Genomic DNA, 7,548 nt, shown 5'->3' on the forward strand with positions numbered 1-7,548 from the left:
TGCTTCCAAATAAACTGGCTCGATTATAACCTGGCGTTGTGATTTTTACATATGTTACTTAATTCACGTTCGCTGCATTCGAGATTTATTCCACTATTTGATGTGGAATTAATATGTTTACCTCGATATTGTTTTACACTACGATTTTCATCACGCAATCCTTTCAAAAATGAAATATCCAAAATAAATCCTTTTCCAACTTTATTCTTAGTGACAAATGGGAGAGGTGGAAATCATTATTAGGATATTTATTTCACGACACTTTTTTTTTAAATTCAAAACTGTGGGAATGTCTGGTTTGGTAAATGTTACATAAAATCCAACCAGGCGGCGGTGACCTGAACTCATGGTCCACTGCATTAGTTGAGGCTCGGTTCATCATCATATGTGAGGAGAGAATTACAGAATCATGATCAAGTATCAGTGAAGGAACAACGACGCCATTCCAATCAGGATGGGAAATTGAAAGTGCCTGTACTTTTAATTTTCTGTGCACCTTGTTAGCTGGTGTGGGTGCAGTTTTGTTCGGTTGTGTGAAGGTGTTTAGCTGAGTTGTTGTCGTTAACATTGATGGCGCAACTTCTGTGGCTGAATCTTGGTGGCGAATGCTTCAAGTTGTTCAGATAATGGGCGGTGTGTAAATGAAGACGATTGCTTTGTGCGAAGTGCCTTCCAGCTTGTGAAAATATGTTGCAGTTAATGCAGCAATGTAAGCAGCGAATGTCTGTTAAGCGCGCTGGTTTGTATGTTGCTCACAGTTATTACTCTTCAGAAAGTGAATAATGCTGAAAATCTGGCACCTGTTCTCCACTTGTAGTGAAAGGATGGGCATCCTGCTTCAGATTATTATATGGAGCAGCATGTCAGCTCAGTTGATTCCAGCCTCGGGCGACTGACTGTGTGGTGTTTACACATTGTCCCTGTGTATGTGTGGCTCTCCTCCAGGTGCTCCGGTTTCCTCCCACAGTCCAAAGATGTGCAGACCATGCCAAGTTGTCCACACTGCGTTAGGTGCATTAGTCAGAGGGAAATGGGTCTGGGTTGGTTGCTCTTCGGAGGGTCAGCATAGACTTGTTGGGCCATTTGTCCTGTTTCCACTCCGTAGAAAGTCTAGCTTTAAAAGATTCTGTCTATGCTATGGCGTAGTATGTTAAGAGAGTTCATGTACACAAAAATATATTGCTTTGTGGTAAATTGGGTTTCTCAATCTCTGGAAAATTTACTCCTATTTATCCAGTGACATGAATTAACCAAGATATTGAAGCCTTCTTTTTCATTCTTCCCATGGACGTATTTCCATGTACATTAATGAATTAAGTGCTTGAATTCGAATTTTGTGGATTATTTTCATAAAACATATCACACCGGTTAAATCAGGCTCCCGAGATCGAAATAATGGGTTCGAGTAACTGGTGTGCCTCGAGTCTATTTATGTACTGCATTTCGTCAATCCATTTACACCCAAATCACGGGTACAGTGACCCTGAGAGTGAATTGCATTTTATATCCAGAAGACTAAACTGGTACTATTTCCTTTAAAGTTTAGTTGCTGTCTGTTTTGTCCTAAGATATATGGCAGAAGATAAAAAAAAGACATGCACATCAACACAGCTCAAGTTGCTCAAAGACTAGATTTCACTTTCAAAATTATTTTATAAGCTGATATATGAACAAAGGGGGTTGAATATATATTTATTAACATGAATTTTGTGGAGTACGCATAACCGCCTGATAGCTCAAAGAAACTTCAAAAATGTTGGATGAAATCAGGAGATATGTCAACATCAATGAAGAGTGAAACACAGAAATATTTCGAGTCTGATACGATCACTCAGAGCAGAAGGATAGAAAATAAGGAGTCCCAACAGAGTGGCAATTTTAACACTGTTCCTCTCTCCGCATGTGTTGGGGTTCACCAGCATTCTCCACAGTTGTTTCAGATTTTCCATGTGCACTTTTCTTTTCTACAATCAGCCCGGTGTCTCAATTATTTTGGCTTAATTTGTAAAATTGTTTACGTTGTGAATTTGACGACCAGAGATAGTAACCTGACGTTGTTTCATATAATTTAAGAAAAAGCATTTCGGGTTCAGTTGGAAGGAGACCCGATTGGGGACTGATGCAAGAATAAATTCCCATAGAAATGGAGGTTGCTCAGAACTATTGAAAGAAAGGTTTCTGAGTTTAGTTTGTGTAACTTCGAGATCAACAGTCTTAGTGGCTACTAAGAAGAGACAATAAATTTGAACGACAAGTAAATTTACTCTGGTTCTGCATTACTTGTACACTATTTTGTCTCATCTCGTGCTTTGAAACTTTTCAATTTGTGAAACAGTGAGACAAATTGGTAGCTTAATCTCATATTAATTTATCTAGAAGTAACAACATTCTTGGATCAGATTATAGAGCATGAGATGGTGAACGGCTCCATCATTAAGTTTTGTCGATCTTTGTTGAACAGGTGAGGTGCCGAAAGACTGGAGGTTGCCAAACGTGGTGCCACTGTTTAAGAAGGGCGGTAAAGATGCCAGTGAACTATAGACCAGTGAGCCTGACCTCAGTATTGAGCAAGTTACTGGAGGGAATCCTGAGGGGCAGGATTCACATGTATTTGGAAAGACAAGGACTGATTAGGGATAGTCGACATGGCTTTGTGTGTGAGAAATCATATCTCACAAACTTTATTGAGTTTTTTGAGGAAGTAACAAAGAAGATTGATGAGAGCAGAGCAGTATATGTGACCTATATGGACTTCAGTAAGGCGTTTGACAAGGTTCCCCATGGAAGACTGATTAGCAAGGTTAGATCTCATGGAATACAAGAGTTGGAGGATTTGAGCTATAGGAAGAGGCTGAACAGGCTAGGGCTGTTTTCCCTGGAGCAATGGAGGCTATGGGGTGATGTTATAGAGGTTAATAAAATTATGAGTGGCATGGATAGGGTAAATATGCAAAGTCTTTTCCCTGGGGTGGGGGAGTCCATAACTGGAGGGCATAGGTTTAGGGTGAGAGGGGAAAAATGTAAAAGGGACCTAAGGGGTAACTTTTTCACGCAGAAGGTGGTAAGAGTATGGAATGAGCTGCCAGAGGAAGTGGTGGAGGCTGGTACAATTGCAACATTTAAGAGGCATTTGGATGGGTATATTCGAAGGAAAGGTTTGGAGGGATATGGACCGGGTGCTGGCAGGTGGGACTAGATTGGGTTGGGATATCTGGTCAGCATGGACAGGTTGGACCGAAGGGTCTTTTTCCATGCTGTACATCTCTATGACTCTATGACTATAATTAGGGAAGTGCATGAAATATAAAATTGCAAGTTGCACAAAACCACTTTAATATTCACCTCGTGCCGAAGTAATGAATAGCTGACTTTTCAATCCACTATTGCTCTTTTATAAATTCGATATTAGTCAAGAAGAAACACAAGGGTCACTCCCAGGCACACATGTTCAACTCAATGTTTTCTATTTTACTAAGAATTGAATTCTTTATTCGCGACATAATTCTGCTACTTGGGTATACCATAAAATCTAATTGATCCTTTATGTGAAGAAAAATGAATGATTGAAGTCATATCAACCGAGAGGTGAATGCATTGTTTAGTTTCTAAATTTAGTAATTAATATGTGTTCAGTTTTAATTCGCATACAGAAATGTCAAGTATTCTGCATTTTTGCTGCTGTCAATAATTTTGTTTCTTTTTATTCCCTGTGTCGATTGACACTTAATTGAATTACAAAATTTCAGAGAAATAAAGATGTTTTGAAATCTAAATAAACGCTACAGTAAAAATAAAAATGGTATTCATGTCCCTCATGTGTAGTTGAAGCAGACTGGAAATCAACTTGCCTTCTTCCTTGATACAGCGATTCAGCTTGAAGTAGGCAGTCATCTGTGTTAGCTAAATACTGCACTGGCACTGGACAGATTGCGGAGAAGCTTCACAGCATTGATTCCGGAGAGGACAGCTTGAGAAGACCAGGACAATATTTGGAATTTAGAAGAATGAGGGGCGAATCTGACAGAAAGATAGAAAATAATGAACGGAGTAGATATGATGGAGGTTCATCACACTAGTGGGTGAAAGTAGAACGTGGGAAAGTAGCTTTAAACTAAGGAGGATCAGGTTTCAGGCTGAGATGAAGAGGAACTTTTCCAGCCATTCTGTTGTGAATCTGTGGAATTCCCTGCCCAGTGAAGCAGTTGAGATTATCTTGTTGGATGAAATCAAACGTAGATATATGGATTATTGAACAGCACTGGAATTATGGGTTGTTGAGAATCGGCGGGTAAGTGCAACTGAATCCACGAAAAGATCAGCCCATGGTCTCATTGAATGGTGGTGCAGCCTTGATGGGCCGGATGGCCCACGCCTGCTCGTCGTTCTTGTGTTCTCATACAGGTGTGAAATATGGAGAACACTAATTGTACCGACTCTCACCTCATTCCACGTTGAATGGTGTACCCTCTGCAATGTTGCAAGAGAAATTTCACGTGAGCCAGTAAATGCTGCAAAAGTAGTTCAAAAGGACATACGTGTTCAAAACCAGACAGAATTATTCCATAGTTACATCTGTCTGAAATTGCGATGAACAGTCTTTCAGTAGATTTAGTTTGTACCAGTTCTCCCATCAGTTAGAGAGTTCACAATGATGCCACTGATCTGATATGTATTTGTTATTTTCCAAAAATCTCCAGTGAGTAACGATCTTCAAACTTCTGATAATTGGGCCAGCGTGCAAGACATTGTTTTAGATTTGTCCTGTTCATTTTCTGTGACGAATTACATTAAAAAAATAAAGATTTAACATTGAATTGTAGGGATATTGCACACGCATGATAAAGAGGTGAACGGTCACTCAAGTCGGTGAATGCAGTTTATGAGAGATGTTGTACAGCAGGGATTGAATAAATCCATAGTGAGCGACCATCTATTAACACATGAACAGATGACCCATGATGTCTGAAAGTCGACATGATATTATTCTGAGATTGAAAACAAGCAATTCGAGGTTTATAGAATTTATAAAAATTTTATGGGAAAGTTTTCACAAGAAGCTAAAAATCATCAAACTGTACCACACAATGCGTGAAATTTTAACTTAACTAAAATTGAAAATATATTTCGATGCCTCTATCAGCTTGGGAGAGGGGGAAAATAAGTTATAGTAAAATGAATGACAGGGCAAACTCAGTTGAGTCATAGAGTCATAGAGATGCACAGCATGAAAACAGGCCCTTCGGTTCAACCTGTCCATGCCGACCAGATATCCAAACCCAATCTAGTCCCATCTGCCAGCACCGGGCTCATATCCCTCCAAACCTTTCGTATTCATGTACCCATCCAAATGCCTCTTAAATGTTGCAAATGTGCCAGCCTCCTCCACTTGCTCTGGCAGCACATTCCATACATGTACCACTCTCTGTGTGAAAAAGCTGCCCTTGGGTCTCTTTTATATCTTCACCCTCTCACCATAAACCTATGCCCTCTAGTTCTGGACTCCCCGACCCCAGGGAAAAGACTTTGCATGTTTATTCTCTCCATGTCCCTCATAATTTTGTGAACGTCTATAAAGTCACCTGGAGCCTCCGACGCTCCAGGGAAAACAGCCCCAGTCTGTTTAGCCTCTCCCTGTAGCTCAGACCCTTCAACCCTGGCAACATCCTTGTAAATCTTTTCTGAACCCTTTCAAGTTTCACAACATCTTTACGGTAGAAAGGAGACCAGAATTGCACGCAATATTTCAACAGTGGCCTTACCAATGTCCTGTACAGCCGCAACATGACCTCCCAATTCCTGTACCAATACCTTGACCAGTAAAGGAAAGCAAACCAAACGCCTTCTTCACTATCCTATCTATCTGCGACTCCACTTTCAAGGACCTATCAACCTGCACTCCAAGTTCTCTTTGTTCAACAGCACTCCCTCGGACCTTATCATTAAGTGTATAAGTCCTGCGGAGATTTGCTTTCCCAAAATGCAGCATCTCGCTTTTATCAGAATTAAACTCCATCTGCCACTTCTCAGCCCATTTGCCCATCTGGTCAAGAGTCTGTTGTAAGTTGAGGTTATCCTCTTCGCTGTCCACGACACCTCCCATTTTAGTATCATCTGCAAACTTACTGACTGTACCTCTTATGCTCGCATCCAAATCTTTATGTAAATGACAAAAAAAGGAGAGGACCCAACACCGATCCTTGTGGCACTCCACTGGTCACAAGCCTCCAGTCTGAAAAACAACCCTCCAACACGACCCTCTGTCAACTACCTTTGAGCCAGATCTGTATCCAAATGGCTAGTTCTCCCTGTATTCCGTGAGATCTAACCTTGCTAAAACAGTCTCCCATAGAGAACCTTGTCGAACGCCTTACAGAAGTCCATACAGATGACATCGACCGCTCTGCCGTCATCAATCTTCTTTGTTACTTCTTCAAAAAACTCAATCAAGTTTGTGAGACATAAAGCCATGTTGACTATTCCTAATCAGTCCTTGCCTTTCCAAATACATGTACATCCTGCCCCTCAGGATTCCCTCCAACAACTTGCCCACCACTGCCTCAGGCTCACTGGTCTATAGTTCCCTGGCGTGCCCTTACCACCCTTCTTAAACAGTGGCACCACGTTCGCCAACCAGTAAACACTTACAAAAAGTTTAAAGCGGGTTCATCACCATCCTGTCCCCAGTGGAGTTGAACGTGGGTTAAAAATACTGAGAGTGATACTTTGTTGGCAATGACGATAGACATTGAAACACATTAAGCAGTGTGTTCAAAGAGGTAGCATCGGCCCCTTGGACAGAATGACCTTCTTCCTCTGTTGTGACCGTAGAATGGTTTGTGGACCGTTACATATTGATCTTCTTTTTTCAATCCATCATAAAACTTCCTGTTCCAGATTTAGGGAAATGGATAATTCCTGCTGGATATTGTTGATGAGTGAATCTCGTAATGCTGTCGCCATGTAGATAGGGGAACATAATAAAGCCGTATATTAAAGATGGTAAACACTGAAAAAAATAAATATACTTTCGGGGCTTGGTTGCTGACTAAGCACTGTTAGCCATTGTTTATTTCAGTATTGCTGATCGACTCAAAGTTCTAAAATGCTGAAAACTTTGGACGGGGGTGCCTTGCTTTGGTAACTGGGGAGTATTGTCGCTCTTTACAGGGATCATCACAATGTTGAGGAAGATAGCAATGGAGTGACGAGCAGACCAGTCAGAGAGTTGGCAGCGTGTCTCTCTGTGTGGAAACAATTTGGTCAAATTTATAAGAAAACAGACAATATTTGATAATTGCAGTAATTATATTTCCTGCTTTTATCACCATTGCATGAAATGAGATTTGAACTTTCCAGATATCATACAGAGTCACAGTAAGGACATCGGGCCTTTGTCCCAAACTGGTCCAGGCTGATCAAATGTTAATCCACAAATGTCAAATCCATTTCTCTTCACTTGACTCATATCGTTCTCAACTATCCCTATCCATGTAGCTGTCCGAATATCTTTTAAGTGTTGTTACTGTACCCGCCTAAATCATTTCCACT

The sequence above is a fragment of the Chiloscyllium plagiosum genome, unplaced genomic scaffold (genome assembly GCF_037043375.1).
Source record: "Chiloscyllium plagiosum isolate Xiang-an unplaced genomic scaffold, Cpla_swu_hap1 HiC_scaffold_27, whole genome shotgun sequence".
NCBI lineage: Eukaryota > Metazoa > Chordata > Chondrichthyes > Orectolobiformes > Hemiscylliidae > Chiloscyllium > Chiloscyllium plagiosum.